The 25747-nt window shown below is 42.2% G+C and overlaps 1 long non-coding RNA gene across 1 annotated transcript in view; it reads left to right on the top strand.

The window, feature by feature from the left end:
• LOC140706764 (uncharacterized) overlaps nucleotides 1-25747 on the top strand; it is a 125382-nt gene that overhangs the window by 24456 nt on the left and 75179 nt on the right. The gene's annotated exons all lie outside the window — the stretch shown is intronic.

The raw sequence follows: 25747 nt of genomic DNA, 5'->3' as shown, positions 1-25747 counted from the left end.
TTGGCAGCCTCTAATCAACGGTCGCCTAACACCTCTATTTGATCAGCAAGGGCAGAATAACTCATTTGAGGGGTCTTCCTCAATTTTCTAAACTGTTGCCTTAGCAGTTCTGGTGTAAAACCTTCTCTTTGGTAAACCAAAATTTTAAACTGTTCCCAAGTTAAATTTTGGCTGGAACTTCTTGCTAAAATGGTGGCTAACTCCCCGGAAACTTGTGATCGTAGAAGTTTTAAATATAATTGTGTTGGCACGTTCAGATCAGCACACGAAAATTCAAAAAGTGATAAAAATGAAAAAATGTCATCGCCCTCTTGGTAATATGGTAGGTTTCTCCTGTCAATGTTAGATATTGAGTCTCTGGCTTGTTGTTTCTCAGCAATTTCCTTCTGTAAAATCTGTAGTTTCATTTCGTGGTATCTTCTTGCTTGAAGTTCACTAGCTGTGTGTGCATTCACCCATTGTTTCTGGCAACCCAGGAAGTCTGCCATCATCAGGGTAAGCTGTTCTTGCAACCTGAGACTTATATCCTTTGCATCTACTGGACTGCTGCTGGCCTCTGCTCCAGCTGTTCCCCTCTGCATGGTTATTTCTCCTGTTAGCAGGTCCTGCTGAGTTGGAACTTGTTCCGCCCCAGTGTACTGCTGTGCCTTTCTTGGCTTCACTTTAGGTTTAACAACTTCTGGATTTGCTTCTATTAATCTTTGGGCATCTTCTTCATCCTCTGGGTTATCTACTTCCCAGTGTTCCACTGCTTCCAAAATCTCCTTATCCACTGATACTTCAGGCAGTGAAAACCGACTGCTAAAAGCCATTTTTCTTTTTTTTTTCTCTCCCTCCCTGCAGCCTTGGCCGAAGCACGGGAGGAGCAATAAAACAATTAAACTGTCAGCTTTGACTAATCCTACTTTCCCTTCAGGAAATCCTTTTGGCTCTGGCTTGGGGTAGGAAATTTTCCTTTTTTAACTTTATTTAATTACTTTTAAATTACTTTTATTATCCTAGCTGCTCCTTATAGACTCCTGCTACACTCAAAACAATTTTGCCACTCTGTCACCTGAGTGAAACGAGCTGGCACTTTTTAAACAGCACAATGCTTGTTCCTTAGAACTCTTAAGCCACTGGCAGAATCTCTCCTTGCATCACTTTAGCCTGAGCTTTCTGCATAGGAGTCTTCTCCAGTCACAATAATTTACAACCTTCCCTGCTTTGCTCTGAAGCTCACGCCAGAGAAGTTTCTCTTGTCCTTTATTTAGCAGTGTGTATCTGCTTACTCACACATCTGCCTTCATAAAACAATTACCAGCGCTAATTCAGCCCTTGAGCAAAGCGCAAACCAAGCTGCAACTCTTTAAGCTGCCAGCATGGCATAAACACAGCACATGGATTTGTATCCAAACACAGCCACCATGGCTTGTAAATCAAATCCCATCTGCCACTATACTGTAAACACGGCACGTAAGGCTCAGATCCCAAGATGCCACCATGTGGTAAAAGCATTCCTTAGAACTACCTTTACACGAGACAGAGAGGGATTCAGAATGATCAGTCCCTATTGCCTGCAAAATCGGGTCCTGTAATTTTGCTCTAGGCGACTTCTCACTCCTTCACCCAAGTCTGTCTCGATTTTAAATAAACAATCTGGAAGGTCTGCTCTTCCTCTTTTATTACTTTAGGACCTTCATTTGGTAGCGTAAATGTGGCCAGATCAAAACAATCCTAGTTCTAAAATATCCAATTTACTACAGTAGCTTGGTCTAAACAAGGAGACAGCTTACAGACAATTTGTCTTTTTATATTTTATTACAAAAGATATCATTTCAACAAGCTCATTTTAACGTCATTCAGTATTTCCAAATTATTTCCAAAATAACCCCCAGCCTTAGCCACCAGTCATTTCCTCTATAAAGTGAAAATAATACAGTCTAGCTATATCTTAAACTAACATTCTTACACAGTCTTCTGATTAAAGTTCTGCCAGACGCATCTCTCTCCATGTGTCGTCTCTGGCTGTCGTGAAAGCAAACTCTTCCCCCATCTCTCTTCTCCGTCCTTTTCCTTCCTCTTCGCCCATCTTTCTTAAATTAAGAAGTTATGTCCTTGTCCATCGGAGTTGAGATAAGGGTCAGCTTGCTCTTCTTAACTTTTTTCTTTAGCTGGAGAAGAACTGACCTTGTACATTTTTCTCTCTAATTAGCACCTGGACACAAGCAGATTTCTAGCTTTTTCGTTGCAGCTCTGAAATAAATCCTATGAAATACAACTCTATTCTATTTTCATAATCAAATTCATGACAAGAAGTAAGACAAAAGAGGGGACTGAGGCAGCTCCTCTTTGCCCATAATGAGTTGGACCCCCTTCCTCACAGGGCGATGGAGTGGCATGCCGTGGGGTTGTGTTGGCAGGGGAGAAGGCGGCAGTGGGCTTGTCAACCAGGAAGTCATGGGAGGGCAGGGAAAGCCAACCAATCAGAGCACACTGGGGATAAACCGCAGTGCCCACAAGAGCAACAACCAGGGGGAGTGAGGGCTGCACCACCGCCTTCCCTTGCATCCACCACGACTGGCCTCAACGCGAACTGGGGAACAGCTCTTTTGTGCGCCACAAGAGAGCCCCAGGTGCCGCTCCCGGGGTATTTTTACATGTGAGGCTGAAGAACAGCAGTGCCTGTGATGATTTTTTTTATGTGTTACGAGAATGGGATATGTAGTCCTAAGATTGTCCCAATAGCATCCATCTTGATTTAATGTCTGTGTCTGTGGTAGGAAAATTTTACATGCTGTTTCAGAGAAGCTTTGTTCTCTGGTTATCTAGTTGCTAAGGAGAGCCAGAGAGTTACATTCCTGGTAGTCATAATAATTCTGCCACACAACATGATAACAACTCAAGCTCCCATGAGAAAGTTAGGCGGGACAACAAGACCCAGGAGGGGGTGTTCCTTATGAGGCATCCTGGGAAGAAGAAGGAAGTTGGTAGAAGTTGAAAAAAGATGGAGTTTGACTGAGAAAGGACAGACATGTGCCTTTTCCCAAAATGGATTATAACTTTTGAATGGAGCCTTTTTGCCAACATGGACTAATGGATTACAACTGGATTTTACCTGACCTGTTGGACTATGGACTGTGAAGTCTCAGGATACGTAAGAATGACTACGCTTATGTATTATCCTAGTTTAGAATGCATTTCTTGTTTTATTTTTATAGCTGGAGTGGTGGGGGTGATCTGTCAGCCTTGATATGGAAATGTTTCTAACTGAGATGCTTTACTATGACCTGAATTCTTTTCTGAATCATATGTCTTAATAAAGCAGTAATGTTTTGGAATTGCATGCATTGGTTTCTTGAACAGACTAACCTTTCTAATTGGCCATGTATATTTGCTACCATATAGAGCCCAGATTTGCCTGAGTGTAAACTCATGGATTGTCTGTGTTTCTTGTTTTTACTTAACAAAGGGGATGGACTTGAGGAAGGAAAATTGGTGCAGGGCCTGGCTGAGATCTAGGGCTCGTCTTAGCTCATAAGGACTGACTAATTTTCTGGAATCTCTCCTTTTCCAGCTTCTCCTTAATCTCCTTGGAGATGGGGGATTGCCTACAGCGCCCTGCCTGAGCTCATGGTCGTAGGTAGAGAGGACAGACAAGGATGGCTGTGGCGCTTGGTGTGAAAGAGGGAGAGGGAGCGAGGCAATGACTTCTTCCACCTGCAACAGCCCCCCCATGCTGAGGAGGTGTGTGTGTGTGTGTTTTGGCAGGGGAGAAGGCGGCAGTGGGCCTGTGAGCATGACACACCCACTCACGAGCATGGGGGTGCCCCGCCCACCCGTGAGCACGGGGTGCCCGGCCCCCCCACCGGTCCGCACACAAAGCCAGTACCCCCCCAATAGTCCGCGGTCCCAAAAACGTTGAGGACCACTGCTCTACATGGAGGACTTGGAACAGCGTCAAGTGTGGCTGAGAAGGCCAATTCAAGAGTGACAATCCCTTCCACACTGAGGACAAATACAATCTGTACCCTGTCTAGCTCTCTGATTTTGCTGCCTTCATGACTGCCTCTTTGCCTCGGCCTGCTGGACAAAGGTCTCTTCAAATTGGGAGAGGCCATGATGCACTGCCTGACTCCAGGCTGAACACTCAGATGTCAGGGTTTCCCATCTGTTGAGACCCATTTCCAAGGCCTTCAGATCCCGTTTGCAGATATCCTTGTATTGCAAGTATGGTCTCCCTCTGGGGCGATGTCCCTGCATTAATCCTCTTCAGAAAAGGCAGAAGAACAATAGATAAAGCCTTTGTTTTACATCATGTAATTAGTAAATACACCAAACCTCCAAACGAACATCTTTACGCTGCCTTTGTGGATTTTTCATCAGCCTTTCACCTGATAGATAGAGAACGCCTTTGGTATAAACTGGATAAAACAAACATTGATAAGAGACTCCTGTGGCTCATACAGCTACTACATAAAGAAAATACAATGCAAGTGCATATTGGCTTTCAGGGAACTCTATCACAACAGGTCAGCATTACACGAAGGGTGAAACAAGGTTGTATTTTAGCACCTTTTCTTTTCAACTTTTATATAAACAGCCTTATCCTTCAAATGGCTTCCCCCACATTCTTCCCTCCAGCCATTGGCTGTAGGAAGATCTCTATACTGCTTTATGCTGATGACCTGGTGTTACAGTCAGCTCTGATGTCACCTGTCCTTCAAGGGTTTGGAGGGAAAGATGTCATCCAATGGTGGTCGGAGGGCGGGACATCAGGGGGAGGAGCTGTGTTGTATATATAGAGAGTGAGAGTTTGATGTGGAGAGAGAAGGAGTTGGGTTCTGTGTGAACACGTGTGGAGAGCCTGTATAAGCTTGAGCCTTTCGTTACCTGATTACATGACATATGTGTTTTACCAATTCATGTGTACCAATCAATAAACATTTAGTTCTTTTATTTTTAAAACCATTCCAGTCTGTGTGACTCTATTCAGGGAATGGTTGGTGGCAGACTACTGGAAGTGTAGAAGTGTGGTGACGTAGCGACCTTCCTTTGTGAGGTGGAAGGAGGCCGTTACATATAAAAGTGGTGCCAGCTGGTGGGATAACGAAGAGATCCAGTGAGGCCTTGGCTGAATCGTGCCCAGAGCAAGGGTTTTTAGTCAGGGAAATCTGAGGCGAAGCGTGGGTAACCTTCTAGGATCTGGCTCACGGGGAGCAGGTCTAGTAGAGGGGCGCTGAAACTTCAGATTGGGACTAGACAGGGAAGCTCTGAGGTAACCTTTTGGCGGGAAAAGTGCCCAGAAGGCAGAGGCCGTAGTGGGGCTGGTCTGTCCTGAGTTTAGTGAAGCTCTGAAGGGACAAGGCTGAAGCCAAAAAGACAGCTACGCTGAGGGAACTTCCCATTTGTGAACAGCAGAGCCTGAGGAAAGGCAGAGCTGTGTGAAATTAAGATTGGTACCACAGACAGAGCAAAGTGATTTCACTCTGTTTACTGAGAGGCCTAGCGAAAGGAGCAGAAGCCTGCCTGGTTACTGTTTCTAGCTGGGGGGGGTGCTAGAAGGACAGCAACAGTGTACAGTACAGACTCTAAGTAGAGAGAAAAAAAGAGTGGTGTGCGTTTATTCTGAGGCTTGGAAATTGGGAAGAAGCCTTGTGAGGTTAGAATATGCCACTAACACGCAGTCAGACGTCAGAAATGGGGGAACTGAGGGACCCACTGGTGGATGAGGGGGCTGAAGAAGAATTTGGCTCAGTGCAGGGAGAAAATATTGGGGAACAGACATCAGAACTCAGGAAAATGCACTTAGCCCAACAATATGAATTGAGAGTGAGGGAAATAGAGGCACAGAGGGAGAGAATGAGAATGGAAATGGAGGAAAGAGAAAGAGAGAAACAAAGACAATTTGAATTAGAGAAAGAACGGATGGCATTTGAACTGAGGAAGTTGGAAGTAATGAATGAAAATAATAACAATAATGTTAACCCAAGTGATGAGGGCAAATTGTCAAAAGCTGACCTGAAGAAATTCCCAGTTTACAGGAAGGGAGATTGCCCTGAAGTTTTCTTTTCTCTTCTGGAAAGAACGTTTATAGATTTCTCAGTGAGGGAGTCAGAAAAGATGACCATTGTGAGGTCTTTAATTAGTGGAAGCCTGGCTGAGGTCTATGCCGAGATGCCAGTAGAGATGTTAAAAGATTTTTCAGAGTTTAAGAAACTGGTGTTTGCCCGGCATGGTATCAACGCTGAACAGTTGCGTCAAAAGTTCAGATCACTTACCAAACGGCCAGACCAAACTTTCACACAGTTAGGATCCGATCTGGTGAGGTTTTTGGGAAAATGGCTGTCTCAAGAGGGGATAGAGACATTCCAGCAATTGAAGGATGTTATAGCGTTGGAACAATTCTATTCCATCCTACATGGGGAATTAAAATTCCAGGTTAAAGAAAAGAAGCCGAAAACTCTGAAAGAGGCCACGGAAATCGCTGATTTTATATCTCAGATCAGAAAACCACTATATTCTGAGGGAAAAACTGAGGAAGACAGGGGAGACTTATAATAGGTTCTCTCAGGGACAAGTAAAGAGTCAGCAGGGAGGAGGTAGCCATGTTGAAGGGAAGCCCTCGGACCATAAACAACAGAGACCTCAGATTTTGGAGGGAAAACCAAAGTTAGATGAGAAATACTCAGGAAACAACAGAAAATGTTACTTTTGCCAAGAAAAAGGCCACTTGATCTCCAACTGTGAGAAACTAAAACACAGAAAGGAAAATTTGCCTCAAAATTTGAGCAGACACAAGCCAAAAGCTGTTTATTGTGTACAGCAGGAGCAAAGTTCTTCTCCACTGGGAGAGACTGTTGCCATAGCGACCCCAGCACGACCTGATACAGCAGCTGAGGGGGATGCGGAGTGTATTCCTCTGGCTGAAATAAAGTACTGTCTTTTAGTTAGGACGAATTCCCAACTTTTTGAGACTGCTGGAGTTAAAATAGGGATATTTGATCATGAGTATTTGGCCTTAAGGGACACCTGTTCCCAGGTGACTCTTTGTCACCCTGATATTATTCCTAAGGAGCATATTATCCCACATGAGAGCCTAAAAGTTAAAGGGATAGAAGGACAAGTAATTTCTCTGCCAGTGGCTGAAGTATTCGTGCGTTATCAAGGCTGGAGGGGCAATTGGCGGATTGGAATTTCATCGGAGTTGCCAGCAGCCGTGCTTGTGGGAAATGACTTGGCGGAACATGTCAAGAGGGTGTTAATGCTTACACGTTCACAAGACCCAACAGGGACAGTTCAGGAAGTTACTGAGGAACAGGAGGTGAAAGTAGATGAGGGTAGACACAAAGATGAAGCAGTTAAAATGGTATTACCCAAAGACAGCACATTTTCACAAGAGCAAAAGGAAGATGGCACGCTTAAAAATTGCTTTGGTAAGGTGACAGAAACCCAGTTAACACCAGAAACGCCAGAGAGATTTCACATCAAACAGGGAATATTATACAGGGAGACACTAATGAATATCTCAAAAGGGGGAGATGGGATTAGAAGTCAGATAGTAGTGCCGGTTAAATATCGCCAGATGATATTAGAAAGGGGACACTCTGACATATTTGCTGCACACTTGGGAGTAAATAAAACTAAGCACAGGATAACACAAAATTTTTATTGGCCTGAGATGGGGAAGCAGATTAAGGAGTTCTGCAGACAATGCGATGTTTGTCAAAGGCAGGGGAATAACCGCGACAGAACCAAAGCTAAGTTATGCCCATTACCCGTGATATCAACGCCATTTAAATGCATAGGGGTGGACATTGTGGGGCCATTGCCTAAGGCCACAAAGAGAGGGAACAGATTCATCCTTACCATTGTGGACCATGCCACGAGGTACCCAGAAGCCATTCCCCTAAGTAACATAGAAACTAACACAGTGGCTGATGCCGTGGTAGGGTACATGTCTAGGATGGGATTCGCTTCGGAAATAATAACAGATTTGGGAACATCTTTTACTTCTAAGCTCATGAAACGATTATGGCAAATTTGTGGAATCAAACACAAAGAAACCACCGCGTATCATCCTGAGAGTAATGGGTTAACGGAAAAGTTTAATGGAACCCTAATGAGAATGATCAGGGCTTACCTGGCAGGAAACCCGAACAACTGGGATCAGAAATTGCAGTCATTGTTGTTCGCGTATAGATCAGTGCCACAAGCCAGCACAGGGTTCAGTCCTTTTGAACTTTTGTTTGGGAGGAAAGTGAAGGGACCACTGGAGCTGATTAAACAGAATTGGGAACAGATCATAGAGGATGATCCCCAAGATGTAGTTACCTACATAGACACGCTAATGAATGATCTGAAGAGAAATTTAGAGTTAGCGTCAGAAAATTTGCAACCACAAAAAGCTAGACAGAAGGCCTGGTACGATAAAAAGGCACGGGAAAGGCACTTTGGCCCGGGAGATGAGGTGTTGTGGTTAAAACCCTGCAAAGGGAACAAGTTACAGTTAAATTGGGCAGGACCATACAGGGTCATTTCAAAAATGAATGACCTGAATTACATTATCGAGAATGAGGAACACCAAGACAGGAGAGTAGTGCATGTTAACGCTCTGAAACCTTACTTCAGGGGGGAACAGAGAGTCTTATTTGCCATGAAAGCAGCTGATAGTGAGGAAGCTGACTTGCCTTTCTGGGAGGGTAGAGGTGAAGTGAAATACAACCCAGAGGAGGTGAAGATCAGTCCGGCACTCACCCAAGATCAGCAACAAGAACTGAAATTGCTGATCAACAAATATTATAAGGTCTTTTCAAATAAGCCTGGGATAGCTAAGAGAGTGATGCATAGGATCCATACAGGGAATGCACCCCCGCAGGCAGTATCCCCATACAGAGTTACAGGACCCTATAAGGAGAAGGTGCATAAGGAGTTGGATGAGATGCTCAGGGAGAATATCATAGTTCCATCTTCTAGCCCTTGGTCCTCTCCTATAGTACTTGTGGATAAACCAGATGGGAGTGTCAGGTTTTGCGTTGACTACAGGAAGTTAAACTTAGTGACCACACCTGATGCCTACCCCATGCCCAGATTAGACAACCTGATTGAGACCATAGGGGGTTGTCAGTACATATCATCATTAGATCTGGTAAAGGGATTTTGGCAGGTGAGGATTGATCCAAGAGATCAAGAGAAGACCGCTTTTTGCAGCCCTTTCGGTTTGTTTGAATTTCGTGTCCTCAGTTTCGGCCTCAGGAATTCACCAGCTACCTTCCAAAGGCTGATGGACCGTACTTTAGAAGGTCTCAGTGACTTCACAGTAGCCTACATCGATGATATAGGGGTCTTCAGTAACACCTGGGAAGATCACCTGAACCACCTAGAAGTAGTGCTGCAGAGGTTAAGTGCAGTAGGGCTAACAGTGAAAGCAGGCAAGTGTCAGTTGGGTAGCCCAGAGATCAAATATTTGGGTCATATGGTAGGAGGAGGAGTGATCAAACCCCTAGAAGCCAAGATAGAGGCAATAAGTGATTGGCCTAGACCCAATACCAAGAAGAAAGTCAGATCATTTCTTGGTCTGGTAGGCTACTATAGAAAATTTATCCCTAGGTTCAGCGAGATGGCAGCGCCGCTAACCAAGCTGACGAGGAAGAAGACCGATGACCACGTCCCGTGGACCAACGACTGTGAGGAGGCGTTCCAGAAGTTGAAGGAGGCGCTAATCCACCATCCAGTGCTGCGTGCTCCAGACTTCGACCGGGAGTTCATCGTGTACACAGATGCGTCCAACACCGGGGTAGGAGCTGTCCTGTGCCAAGCTGATGACAACGGAGACCAGCGTCCAGTGTCCTACCTTAGTAAAAAGCTCCAGAAAGGAGAGAGACACTTAGCTACCGTGGAGAAGGAGTGTCTTGCCATCGTTTTTGCAGTCCAGAAGTTATCGCCTTACATCTGGGGGAGACATTTTGTTCTTTGCACGGACCACTCCCCACTACAGTGGTTAAAGACAATGAAAACCCACAATAGCAAACTGATGAGGTGGGCTATGATGTTACAGGACTTCGACTTCGAGGTTAAGGTTGTCAAAGGGACGATGAACTGTGTGGCTGACGCCTTATCCCGAAGACCAGAAGAATGAAGACGACCAGATGGACTATGGACTATGCAATTTGGTGGAAAAGGTTAAATGTTTATGCATACATGTTGATTAAAATGGTGTTATGTATATGAATAAAGATGAACAATGGAGATGTAAGTATAATTGTTTTGATGCATGAAATAATTTAAGTATATGTTGCATAGTGTTGGTAAGTTTGTGAATAATGCAATGTTATAAAGTTATAATGTGTTGGTTTTGCTCCTAGTTGTTTTTGGGAGAAAAGCAATCTAGCTTTCCCCCGCAAAAACAACTTATAAAGGGGGGAGGTGTTACAGTCAGCTCTGATGTCACCTGTCCTTCAAGGGTTTGGAGGGAAAGATGTCATCCAATGGTGGTCGGAGGGTGGGACATCAGGGGGAGGAGCTGTGTTGTATATATAGAGAGTGAGAGTTTGATGTGGAGAGAGAAGGAGTTGGGTTCTGTGTGAACACATGTGGAGAGCCTGTATAAGCTTGAGCCTTTCGTTACCTGATTACATGACATATGTGTTTTACCAATTCATGTGTACCAATCAATAAACATTTAGTTCTTTTATTTTTAAATCCATTCCAGTCTGTGTGACTCTATTCAGGGAATGGTTGGTGGCAGACTACTGGAAGTGTAGAAGTGTGGTGACGTAGTGACCTTCCTTTGTGAGGTGGAAGGAGGCCGTTACACCTGGTTCTGCTATCTTTGAATAAAATATGTAATTCTCCATACAGGAGATCTTTTGGAATCCGATCATCAGCCATTCTTACAACATGCCCAAGCCAACGTAGACGTTGTATTAGTTTGAAGTTTAACTATAATCTGATCCTTCGATCTCATTTTAATAATCCAATCCTTCAATCTGGCAACTGTTTTGTCCTTAAACATATCAGCTAAACCCTTCAGGTTTGCTGAGAATTTTTCTATTTCAGTCACTAATTTTAGTGGTGAAGTAAAGGGACAGAACTTTTTATTTTTGTTCCAGATATTTAACATGTTTCTTAATATAGGGTTGTTCACTTGGTTTATTGTATTTCTTTTTACTATATTTAACAAATATTGTTCAATATTCCCATTTATTTCTGAGGATTCCATATCCCACCAAATTAACCTTCCTTTATTGTATATAATATCTCCAGTAAATCTTAACTGATTCGCTATATAATAATTTTTTATATGAAGAATACCTAAACCTCCATTTTTTGAGCCTTATACCAATATCTTTTCTTTAATAGTTATTGTGGGTTTTTTGGGCTCTTTGGGCGTGTTCTGAAGGTTCTTCCTAACGTTTCGCTAGTCTCTGTGGCCGGAATCTTCGGAGGACCGAAGTAGCACTCTCCTCTGGTGCAGTTTGTTTGGGAGTTGAGTATTTATGGCTCTGAGATCAGCTTTTGTCCTTTTCAGGAGATGGGTGATTATGGTGACAGTGTGTTTTTGTTGTGGGTGTACTGTTGTGATAAGGAGAGATTATCTGTCACTGTGATTGATGGATGTCATTAGTTGGTCTTTTGTGTGTTGTGATTGTTACATACAGCACTGATGTTACCTGTCTGTCATGGGTTGGAGGGAAAGTTCCATCCTATGGGGAGTGGAAGGCAGGACATCAGGAGGAGGGGCTGTACTGTATATATATGGGGATCCTGTGTGGAGAAGTTTAGAAGCTGGAGAAGAGCTGAGAGAAGAAGCTGGTGTGGGAGTCTGTGTGTCAGACAGGGTACTACTGTGTGTCAGTCAGTACCAACCTGATAGGTTCAGGTGTCTTTATGGGTAGCCAGAACTGATAGGTTCAGGGTCTGTGCTTCAAGTTAAGTGTTCTGTGTGAACCAAACTGTGTGTATGTATGATTGAGACTAAGCCACGTTACTGTATCTTATCCACTTGATCCTTTTATTTTCCCTGTGTGTTATGTAAATAAACCTTATTCCTTTATTTGTTAAAAATCCATTCCTGGTCTGTGTGACTCCTTACAGGGAATGGTTGGTGGCAGCTTAGTGAAACTGTGGCATATCCCAGTTGTGACGAACACGGGTTCGAAAACACACGTGTACGGTTGGACAGAGAGCAATCAGGAGTTTGCACATGCTAAAATGGGCTGAAGAGTCCAAATTCAGCCAGCCATGCTACAACACTCCTTCTCACAAGTCTGCCCACATAAGAACACCCTGGTACTCTCAGATATTATTGTGAAAAGGTCAAGTGGGCTTTGTAGTCCTTAGACTTAACTTGCACCACTGACAGGACTCTAAGTAAGCTAGGCCGAGGCAGCACTCTCAGATGACCCTATGGCAAGTGTACTGTTCAGGAAACCAAATGAGTTTTATAATCTTTATTTTATTAAAGAAAAAGCATGTTACTAGATATTCAAAGCCAAATTAAACCAAAACAAATAAACTAGCATTGTGCTGTTTAGTTACACAGATGTAGTGAGGCAAAGAAAACATGAAAATATAAAAGTATTCAAAAACCTAAAAAGCCATTAAAAAGAATAAAAACAGTTCCAGTCCAGGAAATCATTAGTAAACAAAATAATCCAAGTTGGTTATAAAAAGGCTATAGTCCTCAGTGATACTATAGAATAAAAATCCCTAAACAAAAGTAAAAATCCATTATATGTCCCATAGTCCTTAGAAAAGAAAAATCCAGTAAATATACCATAGTCCTTACAAAATTACAAGAGCATAGTCCATATGGAGTATTCCAAGAAAAGAAGTCCATAAAGAATATTCCATAGGACAGTCCATAGAAAATAGTCCATGCACAGTCCTTTTAGGAAAAATCCCATAAGTCCAAAAGTAATCCAGCAAAGCATAGAAACCAGTCCATGTAGGTAGGCCACCAAACTCTCTCTAAAGACATCAGGGTAAGTCCCAAATGGCTGAAGTGTAGGTCACGAATCACTGAAAGGTCGGTCTTGGAAAGACAAAGTCCATAGGTAAAAAGTTCCTTTTTCAAGAGTAACTGGCAAGGGCCTAATGCACCTTCCCACGATGTCATCCAATCAGAGTTCGTTACTAGGCAAACAGTCCTGTTACATCACATGAATTCTTTCTCATACACAGCAGATGTTATTTGGGTTTACGGTGGTTTCTCAAAGAGTCACAACAATTTCCATCTATCTAATCACACAGAGTCCTTCTCAGGCCTTCAGAATAACATTCTCTCTGCTCGCCTAGAAAACAACTTGTCAGCATAGCACAGATACTATATACAAAGAAACAAAATGGAACCTCTCTGGCTCACTTCATAATTACAAAACCCATATGCCTTTAAAAGATTTTAACTCAAAAACCCATCTCATCACAAGCCCCCTGAAGATTAACAAAATTCCTAAACAATTTAAGTTTTAATTTTGATAACTGAATAAGATGAGATGTCATAATTAAGCAGTAACAAAATAGAGAAAGATATTAACATGAGCATAAAGTAATACATTTCAAATATGATTCTAAAATAGCAAAACAATTGATACATGAGAACTATTATAATTACAGTATTTACCATACATGAGAGAAAATTGCGTTAGACACTTCTACTAGTCTGAAAAACAGAAGAACAAACAAGTTAGTATACTTATACTTATACACTCTGCATATGCTCAGATAATACTCTAGTCATCAAACAGTAAAATAGTGAAACCAGGGTTAACATCATAATAACTTGACAACCCAATATACTGATATGTATTAATAATGGATAAAACACTCTATGTATGCTCTGGAACATAGTCATACAGAATACCAAGAAAATTAAACATCAGAGCTTTAACAATTCTAGCCATTTTCTCCCCTTGCATCTGCACTAAACACTCGAGATAAGCAGTGGGGAATTAAAGCGTCCTTTCTGAGTAGATGTTTAACATCAAAATCATATTTTTGCAATCTGAAATACCACTGCATTAATCTTGGGCTTCGATGTCTCTGCTTCTCTAAGAATGACAAAGCATTTTGGTCTGCTTGAATTGGATCAGGGCTGTAATTTACAAGGTTGTCTACATAGCCAATCACATAATATAAATCACCAAACAACTCATCAACCAATTTCTGAAAAGTAACATAGGTATTTTCCATTCCAGGTGCTAGTTTTCTGAGTTGGTAAATTCCCTGAGGGCAAGTAGATGATGTATAAGGGCGATGTTCCTCTTTAATTAAAATCTGGTAAAGCCCTTCAACAGTTCCAGACACTAAATTGCCCTTAGACCCTTCTAGATCTATAGGAACAGAAACAGCAGTAAATCCTTCATTGACTGTAATAAAAAGTTTCACCACATCAGTTTCTCCCGGTGAATTCGAGAAGACGTTTTGGGGTTTAGCTAACACAGGCTCCAATATCTGTCCTGGGTTGAATTGATCAATGCCTTCCACGCCTTGGTCCAGAAATACCACACCCCTGGACACATGTATCACTGAATTAGCTGTGCTATCAGGTTTGGTCACAAGAGGCCGCTGTTGCAACAAAGTTCCCTCGGGAGTACTCTGCATAGCCTCAGAAACAGTATCAGTCTTCTCACCACTTCCTTGGAAAATAGGCTGTTGAAAATAAGAATGGTCCCAAACCTCTGCCTTTCTTTCTGAAGATCTTTCTGAGAAGATTAACTGTGGTACTGGGCCAAAGGTTTCAGATATGATTTCAGTCTCTGGAGAAACATCAATACTTTGTAATCCCAAAAAGTTAGCGCTTCCCCCATCGTTGGTTGTGTTAGGGACAGTCTCACAATCTGACAAGTTCAAACGCAGCTTTCTATCTTTAATCAAGTTTACAGAGTCATTTGTACTATCGCAACAATGTGAAAGTCCATGCTGCAAAACTGCTCCACTATCACCTCCTATGGCACTGGGCAAAGACTCTGAGAAAACCTTCACTCCTCCAGCTTCCTCAGCTGTCTTTTCCGGTACCTTGAGTAGGCCACTCCCTTGGTATTTTTCTTTACTTCCAAACTGCCATGAATTACATGGGGTCTCTGCCAACCTAACAGAGTCTGCTTTCGCTGTTCCCTCTGGGCTAAGAGAAGGGGGGTTGTTTGAGATCTGACATGCATCAAGATCTGCTGACACAAGTCCTGTTGCTTCTAAGCTCTCAGTCCCAGCAATTGCTTTATTACTTTGGAAAATCCCTTGCTCTCCTTCTTCTAGCAAACCCATAGTCTCCTCCCAAATTATTTCAGAACTTCTCACCTGTCCTGTGCTCTGAGAAAGAGCTGAGGTTGGTGCTGAGCTGAATTCCAATGCACTGCAGTTCTCTGGAGCACTGCAGTTTTCCCTTGGGTCGGCCGATGCTATTCCCCGGCAAACTTTCTCCTGCATTCCTCTCTCTGCGCGCGGCTCCAGGGCCTGTAAATCCTCTGTTTGGACGGACGATGAATCGCTGTCTTCTCTGGAATGCTCCTTAGCATTCCACTGGGCCTCGTTAACTCTTTCCACACAAACATCTTGCATCTCAGGGTTGCTCCCAATTGTTTGGAGCGTCTCGTTGCAGTAATCCCCAAAGGAACCCTGCTGAACTTGGAAAAACCTTTGCATCAAGCCAGGTTCTGTGCTAAGAAAACGTTTTAAAAGGATGTTTTCCTGATAAAGCTCACGTATCAGGAAATCTCTTTCCCTAATTTTCTGCTTGGCTTGCTCGAAAAATCCAGAAGCCACTTCTAAGAGTATATCCACGGTTTTAGACTGGTTTTGCTCCTCCATTTCTGCTGGCACTCTAGCCTAGGCTAGGTCAGCGATAAAGCCAAACAAAACTCTAATAATAGAAAGGAAAATCTAAAAATCTCCTCTGCACTTCTGACCAACTGCTGTCCCTTCTGCTATCCTAAGATAGGCGAGAGAACAAACAGCTGCCAAACCAAAATAAAATTAAAAATCTCTTCTGCACTTCTGACCAACTGCTGTCCCTTCGGTGACCCTAAGGTCTGTGAGAGGCCAGACAGCTGCCAAAACCAAAATACTGAAAAATCCAAAAGGAAGAGAAAAGAAAAACTGTGATCACTCTGTGAACCCTAAAGTTACAGAGATGATCAATGACTGAACTGGGTGCAGATAGATACCTCCAAGATCATAGGGCATGACTCTAGGCCAAGCCAGATGCAACTAGGTACTCCTGCTAGATCCTAAGATCGTAGTGGGGAGACCCAGAGCTAGTCTGGAACACGGCCAGGTGCTCCGGCAAATCCTAAGATTATAGGAGTACGCTTAGGCCAAAAACAAAAACAAAAAAAAAACTTGGATGCAAGTTTCAAAACAATGTAGTCAGAGTCATTTATGCAATCCTAAGATTGTGAAATGACCTGCTCAACTAGGGTGCAAGCACTCCAAAAATAAAGGACATGCATCTTGGAATTTCTTCACTACAACGTTGTAACAACCTGCACATGCCTACTGCTCAAATTCAATTGTTTCCTAACAGTTTGCTTGTCCCACTGGGAATCTCTTTCTTAAAAGAGCACCCCAGATTCTAACACACATTACCACAGCCTGAAGATTTAACACCTCTCACCACAGCCTTTAGATCTAACTGCTGGCAAACAGCGTTTCCTAGGAAATTACTGTTTACACCCAGGGAAGCACCTAGCTCCTTGAAGCCTCAGTGTCCCACTGCAATCAAAACTTAGCTTGTGGATCAGAGTCACTCAAGCTGCCAGATAGAACACAAATTGGTCATCCTGAGGTACTACAAAACCCAGCACGTGGTCCATCCCGCCGCTGCCACCATGTGACGAACACGGGTTCGAAAACACACGTGTACGGTTGGACAGAGAGCAATCAGGAGTTTGCACATGCTAAAATGGGCTGAAGAGTCCAAATTCAGCCAGCCATGCTACAACACTCCTTCTCACAAGTCTGCCCACATAAGAACACCCTGGTACTCTCAGATATTATTGTGAAAAGGTCAAGTGGGCTTTGTAGTCCTTAGACTTAACTTGCACCACTGACAGGACTCTAAGTAAGCTAGGCCGAGGCAGCACTCTCAGATGACCCTATGGCAAGTGTACTGTTCAGGAAACCAAATGAGTTTTATAATCTTTATTTTATTAAAGAAAAAGCATGTTACTAGATATTCAAAGCCAAATTAAACCAAAACAAATAAACTAGCATTGTGCTGTTTAGTTACACAGATGTAGTGAGGCAAAGAAAACATGAAAATATAAAAGTATTCAAAAACCTAAAAAGCCATTAAAAAGAATAAAAACAGTTCCAGTCCAGGAAATCATTAGTAAACAAAATAATCCAAGTTGGTTATAAAAAGGCTATAGTCCTCAGTGATACTATAGAATAAAAATCCCTAAACAAAAGTAAAAATCCATTATATGTCCCATAGTCCTTAGAAAAGAAAAATCCAGTAAATATACCATAGTCCTTACAAAATTACAAGAGCATAGTCCATATGGAGTATTCCAAGAAAAGAAGTCCATAAAGAATATTCCATAGGACAGTCCATAGAAAATAGTCCATGCACAGTCCTTTTAGGAAAAATCCCATAAGTCCAAAAGTAATCCAGCAAAGCATAGAAACCAGTCCATGTAGGTAGGCCACCAAACTCTCTCTAAAGACATCAGGGTAAGTCCCAAATGGCTGAAGTGTAGGTCACGAATCACTGAAAGGTCGGTCTTGGAAAGACAAAGTCCATAGGTAAAAAGTTCCTTTTTCAAGAGTAACTGGCAAGGGCCTAATGCACCTTCCCACGATGTCATCCAATCAGAGTTCGTTACTAGGCAAACAGTCCTGTTACATCACATGAATTCTTTCTCATACACAGCAGATGTTATTTGGGTTTACGGTGGTTTCTCAAAGAGTCACAACAATTTCCATCTATCTAATCACACAGAGTCCTTCTCAGGCCTTCAGAATAACATTCTCTCTGCTCGCCTAGAAAACAACTTGTCAGCATAGCACAGATACTATATACAAAGAAACAAAATGGAACCTCTCTGGCTCACTTCATAATTACAAAACCCATATGCCTTTAAAAGATTTTAACTCAAAAACCCATCTCATCACACCAGTAGGTCTGGGTTTGTCACATTGATTGGTGTCCAGCGTGTGGGATACAACTGGTCCAGTTGTCCAGTGGTCCAGCAAAGCCTTGGCAAGTGTGCCCAGAGCAAGGGGGGTCTAGTCAGGGACAATCTGAGGGCGCGTAGGTAATCTTCTAGGCGTACCTCATGGGGAGGTGCGCTAGTGGAAGAACGTGCCAACTGGGGACTAGATTAGGGAGCTCTGAGGCAACCTGTTTTGGCGGGAAAAAAGCTGAGGCAAAACTGTGTGAAATAGCAGTGATCTAGCTTGTTTGCTGAGAGGCCTAGCAGAGGGGGGTTGGACTCTGGCTGGCAACAGTTGCAAGTTAGTGCTGAAGAACAGCAGCAATCTATAGAAGGCTGGTTCTGAGGCAAAAAAAGAAAAAAAAAGTGGTCGCTTTATTTTGAGGCTTGACTTTTGAAGGCAGCCTGTTCTGGGGGGGGATTATGCCCTTGACTCGAAGCCAAATGGCAGAAATGGGTGAAGTGAGGGAACCCCAGGTAGACCAAGGTTCTGAGGAGGAATTTGGCTCAGTGCAGGATGACAGCACGGGAGAACTGACCTCAGAACTCAGAAAAATGCTCCTAGCCCAACAGCATGAACTGAGGATGAGGGAATTAGACTTAAGAGAAAGATCTGAAATCAGTCAGGCAGAGGCAGATGCCAAGGAAAGGGGAATGGCCATGAGGATGAAAGAGATGGAACTGGAACACAGAATTAGAATAGCACAATTAAAATTAACATTCCTAAATAAGAAAAATAACAATTTATCAGTTGAAGAAATTTCGGAAAGAGAAAAGTATGAGGCTCAGGTCAGACAAAGTGAGCAAGATCTTGAAAAATATAATCAGCAAAAAGACATTAAATTAAAAGAAATCAGAGATAAGACTGAAGAAAAAGTAAAAGAGATAAAAACTAGGGCTGAGGAAGAACTTTTACAGATCAGGGCTGAGTTTGAGGCTAAGCAAAAGGAGCTGGATTTGAGAATAAAAGAGAAGGAATTGCAGCTAGAAAAGAAACCAAAAGAAGGCACACAGGTTAAGGCACAACATCAAAACCTGAATTATTCTGAAGAAAACATGAGGGAAACATGGGACCCTAAGTACTCCAAAGGGTTAGTTCAGGGCCCGCCAAAAATGGGCGGCCATTTTGTTGATAAAACTTCTGGGCAGAGCCAGTCCAGGAACCAGATTTTGGAGGGAAAACCAAAACAAGATGAGAAAGACTCAAAATACAGCAGGAAATGTTATTTCTGTCAGGGAAAGGGCCATCTAATCTCAGAGTGTGAGAAATTAAAGCAGCTAAAAGGAAATGTGCCTCATGATTCGAGTGGAACCAAGCCAAAAGCTGTGTTCTGTGTCCAGAAAGAGCAAAGCTCCTTGTCACTGAGGGAGCCTGTTGCCATGGCTACTCAATCTGGAACAGTGACATCTGCTGAGCAGGCTGAGGAAAATGGTCCTCTTGTGGAGGTCAGGCGCTGCTTACTTGTGAGAACAGATTCTCAGTTGTTTGAAACAGCAGGGGTGGACGTAGGAATACTTGACCATCAGTATCGGGGGTTAAGGGATACTTGTTCCCAGGTGACCCTGTGCCATCCAGATATTATTCCTAGGGAGTATGTAATCCCAAATGAGAGCATAAAGGTGGCAGGGATTGAGGGACAGGTGATCTCGCTGCCAGTAGCTGAGGTACCTATGAACTTTCAAGGCTGGAGGGGAGTTTGGCGGCTAGCGATTTCATCGACTCTGCCAGCAGCCGTGCTCGTGGGAAATGACCTGGCTGAACATGTGAAACGGGTGCTAGTGATTACACGTTCACAAGCTACCACGGGGACAGTTCAGGGGGGTACTGATGAGCCCGAGACGGAAGCAGGTGAAGGGAGTTCCGAAGCTGTGGTGGAAACCTTAACCACAGACAGCCGATTCGGCCAAGAGCAAAAGGCAGACGCCACTCTCCAAAAATGTTTTGAACAGGTGACAGACGCCCAGCTAACACCTGAAACCCCAGTGAGATTTCATGAGAAAAAGGGAATTTTGTATAGAGAGACCCTGAGGAATATCTCAAAAGGGGGAGATGGGATCAGAAGTCAGCTAGTAGTACCTGAAAAGTATCGCCCCATGATCTTACAAAGGGGGCACTCTGACATGTTTGCTGCGCACTTAGGGGTGAACAAAACACAGCAGAGAATCACACAGAATTTTTACTGGCCTGAAATAGGGAAGCAGATCAAAGAGTTCTGTAAACAATGTGATGTGTGTCAAAGGCAGGGGAATAACCGCGACAGGACCAAAGCAAAGTTGTGCCCTTTGCCTGTGATTGACACTCCGTTCAAATGCATAGGGGTGGATATTGTGGGACCTTTGCCCAAGGCCACAAAGAGGGGGAACAGGTTCATTCTCAACATTGTGGACCATGCCACGAGGTACCCTGAAGCCATACCCTTGACTAACATTGAAACTAACACAGTGGCAGATGCCTTGGTGGGGTATATGTCCAGGATGGGATTTGCCTCAGAAATAATCACAGATTTGGGCGCATCATTCACATCGAAGCTCATGAAACGCTTATGGCAAATCTGTGGAATTAAGCACAAGGAAACCACTGCCTATCACCCTGAAAGTAATGGGTTAACTGAGAAGTTCAATGGGACTCTGATGCGCATGATTAGGGCTTACTTGGCAGAGAATCCAAACAATTGGGACCAGAAACTGCAATCCCTTTTGTTTGCTTATTGATCAGTGCCACAAGCCAGTACCGGGTTCAGCCCGTTTGAACTTTTATTTGGGAGAAGGGTGAAAGGGCCCCTTGATTTGATCAAACAAAATTGGGAGCAGATCACCCAGGATGACCCACAAGACGTTGTGACATACATAGACACCTTGATGAATGACCTAAAGAGAAACCTAGAGCTAGCAGCAGAAAGCCTGCAAGCTCAAAAGGTCAGAAAGAAAGCTTGGGATGACCAGAAAGCCGGGGAGAGGCACTTTAACCCAGGGGAGGGAGTGCTTTGGCCTAGGCCCTGCAAAGAGAACAATCTGCAGCTGGGTAGCCCAGAAATAAAATACTTGGGTCACATAGTAGGGGGAGGAGTGATAAAACCCCTAGAGGCCAAGATAGAAGCAGTTCGTGATTGGCCCAGACCCAACACCAAGAAAAAAGTCAAATCATTTCTTGGGTTGGTGGGCTACTACAGAAAGTTCATCCCGAGGTTTAGCGAGATAGCGACTCCGCTGACCGATCTGACGAGGAAGAAGACTGATGACCGCATCCCGTGGACCAGTGACTGTGAGGAGGCGTTCCAGAGGTTGAAGGAGGCCCTCATCAACTATCCAGTGCTGCGTGCTCCAGACTTCGACCGGGAGTTCATCATCTACACCGATGCGTCTAACAGCGGGGTAGGAGCAGTTCTTTGCCAGGAGGATGAAAATGGTGACCAGCATCCAGTGTCCTACCTGAGTAGGAAACTCCAGAAAGGTGAGAGACATTTGGCAACCGTGGAAAAGGAGTGCCTGGCCATAGTCTACGCGATCCAGAAGGCCAAGCCTTACATCTGGGGAAGACATTTTATTCTGTGCACTGACCATTCACCACTGCAATGGTTAAAGTCAATGAAAACCCACAATAGTAAACTTATGAGGTGGGCTTTAAACCTGCAAGACTATGACTTTGAAGTGAAGGTGGTCAGAGGGTCAGTGAACTGTGTTGCTGACGCCTTGTCAAGAAGACCCGAAGAATGAAGACGGCGAAAGAAACATGGACTATGTATATATTTTGGTGACCAAAGGTTAAATGTGATTGTTTATTAAACATGTTGGTTTGTATGAATAAAGGTAACTTGATGTATTGAAAATGGTAAATGTTTAACTTAGAGTGTAAGTATAAGTAAGTATGATATTGTATGTATAACTGTTTTTGTGTGTTTTAACCAGGTTGTTTTTTTGGAGAAAAGCACCTTAGCTTTCCCCCTACAAAACAACTTATAAAGAGGGGAGGTGTTACATACAGCACTGATGTTACCTGTCTGTCATGGGTTGGAGGGAAAGTTCCATCCTATGGGGAGTGGAAGGCGGGACATCAGGAGGAGGGGCTGTACTGTATATATATGGGGATCCTGTGTGGAGAAGTTTAGAAGCTGGAGAAGAGCTGAGAGAAGAAGCTGGTGTGGGAGTCTGTGTGTCAGACAGGGTACTACTGTGTGTCAGTCAGTACCAACCTGATAGGTTCAGGTGTCTTTATGGGTAGCCAGAACTGATAGGTTCAGGGTCTGTGCTTCAAGTTAAGTGTTCTGTGTGAACCAAACTGTGTGTATGTATGATTGAGACTAAGCCACGTTACTGTATCTTATCCACTTGATCCTTTTATTTTCCCTGTGTGTTATGTAAATAAACCTTATTCCTTTATTTGTTAAAAATCCATTCCTGGTCTGTGTAACTCCTTACAGGGAATGGTTGGTGGCAGCTTAGTGAAACTGTGGCATATCCCAGTAGGTCTGGGTTTGTCACAGTGATCACCGGTCCTTGTGGCTGGGTAGAGTTCGTTAACCTTTTGCACGTTGTATTTTTCAGTGCTGGGAGCCAAGTTTTGTTGAATTTCAAACTTTCTTTTTTTGTTGAATTTCTGCTGGTGTTTGTGGATTTCAATGGCTTCCCTGTGCAGTCTAACATAATGATTGCTGGTGTTGTCTAGTATTTCATTATTTTGAAATAGAATTTCATGTGCAGCTTGTTTTAGAGCATGTTCAGCTTCTGCTGCTTTTTCTGGTTCTTTTAGATTGCAGAGTCTCTCATGTTCTTTGATTCTGGTGCGGATGCTTCATTTTGTGGTTCCAATATATACCTGGCCAAAAATGCAACTCCAAAAAACCTACAACAACTACTAGATCCCAGCTGTGAAAGCCTTTGCGAATACACCTTTTATTTATTCCAGATTTTTCACCTTGAGTACAAAATCAGTTAATTAATCCCTGCCAATACTTAAAATCTTCTTCTTCTAATTTTATTGGGAGCATCCTGAATAAAAAAGTAATTTTTGGTACTATTTTCATTTTGAACATGGCAATTCTCCCAAACCACAATAGTTTCAATTTAGGATACTCCTGTATTTTATCTTTAATATCGCTTTTTAATTTATTAACATTTTGCTCCTTTAATTTTTGAGTCATTTGATATTTATACCTAAATATTTAATATAATTACACATTTTAAAACCATATTTACTTACAAATGTTTCTTGTTCATGTTTATTATAATTAAACATCATTATAGCCTACCAGCAGAATATTATAAAGAACTGGAAGAGGTGCTACTTCAGCCATTTAAGAAGTTGATAGAATGCGTTGAGGAAGAAGGAGAAATACCAGCAACATGGGCCGAGGCAACAATTTCTCTTATACATAAGGAAAACACGGAAGGCAAAGAAATACAAAATTATAGGCCAATTTCACTACTGAATGTAGACTATAAAATCTATGCCACTATTTTAGCAACTAGAAAGAAAAGAATTTTAACCCACTTGATCCATCAAGATCAGTCTGGGTTTCTCCCCAAAAGACAGATGAAGAATAACATAAGAATAGTTTTAAATGCCCTGGAATATTACGAAGCACACCCGGAGAAACAGATGGCCATGATATTTTTAGATGCGGAAAAAGCCTTTGACAATCTTGACTGGAACTTTATGATACACACGTTAGAAACACTGCAGGTTGGAGAAAGATTTATGAAATTAATCAGAGCAATATATACTGAACAAAAGGCAAAAGTAAGAATCAACGGCAAATTATCAAAAGAAATTCAAATACAGAAAGGCACTAGGCAGGGGTGTCCACTCTCTCCACTTCTATTTATTCTGACTCTGGAAATACTTAACGAACAAATTAGAAGTAAAAAGGAATTGAAAGGATTAAAAGTGAAAGGTCAAGTTTACAAACTCCAGGCCTTTGCGGATGATCTAGTTATTATACTGGAAGAACCCTTGGATTCAATAGAAGACTTAATGACAACACTAAAAAACTCTGGGGACATGGCAGGAATGAAAATAAACCAAAAGAAGACTAAACTACTTACCAAGAACATGAGAGAACAGGGACGACAAAAGTTAATAGAGAAGACAAACTTCCAAGAGGAGAAGAAAATTCGATATTTAGAAATACAAATCACAAAGAAGACAAGCACATTATTCAAGGATAACTACATGAAACTAATGAAGGAGATACAGAACAATTTGGAGAAATGGGATAAATTACAATTATCGTTTTTGGGAAGAATTGCAGCGATTAAAATGACTATCTTGCCAAAAAATCTTATTTTTATTTCAGTCAATTCCTATCATGTTAAAGCAGTCATTTTTAAAAGAATTCAATAAGATAATTATGAGATTTATATGGCAAGGAAAAAAAACCAAGAGGGGTGGCTTTGGTCTTCCTGACTGGGAATTGTATTACAGAGCTTGTATTCTAGATTGGATAAAAGAATGGATAACTTTAGAAAATGATAGATTACTTAGCTTGGAAGGACACGATTTACAACTAGGCTGGCATGCTTGTTTATGGTATAAAAAGGACAAAGAACAAAAAATTTTAAATTCACATATGATAAGGAAAGCTTTGTTGGTAACGTGGAGAAAAATTGTACAAGTTTATTATAAAATACCTGCATGGGTGTCACCCATAGAAGCCTTCACACAATCCAATCTTATGAAAAAAGCAAACCTTCTAAGATATCAAGAGCTATTAAAAAAGGACGGTGAATTAAGATCTAAAGAGGAATTAGAGTCGCAGAATGTTTATTTAGACTGGTGGCCTAGAATTCAGCTAGAATCCAGATATACAAAAGATAAAATAGAGGGTTTCTACTTCGAACAAACTATCTTTGATAAACTGTTATTGGGTTCAAAAGAACAAATTGTTAAGAAAATGTATAATTATATGTTGGAAATTCAAATGCAAGAGGAAATGGTTAAAGAACCTATGATTAAGTGGGCACAAAATATAGGGCACAACATTGATATTGATCAATGGCTGAAAATATGGCAAAATAACATAAAGCTCACAAGATCGGTTAATTCTAAGGAGAATATATATAAGATGTTCTATAGGTGGCATATGACCCCTGAAAAACTGTCAAAGATGTATACTGATGTATCATATAAGTGTTGGAAATGTGAAACACAAATGGGAAGTTATTATCATATGTGGTGGTCGTGTGGGGTAGCGAAAAAATACTGGAAAAGAGTGCATGTTATGTTACAACAAATTCTGCTTTGTAAAGTATCACTAACCCCAGAATTGTTTCTATTAAGCATGATACCCGATAACATAGATAGGTCAAAGGAACATATAGTTATATATATTATTACAGCAGCCAAAATTATGTATGCTAGAAATTGGAAAAGTACGGCGGTGCCGGAACAAGAAGATCTGATGGAAAAGATACAGGAAATAGCCGAAATGGACATCTTATCAGAAGTCATGAAGGACCAATCCTTGCAAAGGGCAACAGAAAAATGGGACTTATTTTATAAATGGACTGAATTAACAGGTAGTAGCTGAATATACCGTATTTTTCGCTCCATAAGACGCACCTTTCCATAAGACGCACCAAATTTTTAGGAGAAGAAAACAGGGAAAAAATTATCT

Source organism: Pogona vitticeps, chromosome 4 (genome assembly GCF_051106095.1).
Source record: "Pogona vitticeps strain Pit_001003342236 chromosome 4, PviZW2.1, whole genome shotgun sequence".
Lineage (NCBI taxonomy): Eukaryota > Metazoa > Chordata > Lepidosauria > Squamata > Agamidae > Pogona > Pogona vitticeps.
This window is presented reverse-complemented; position numbering and strand designations above follow the sequence as displayed.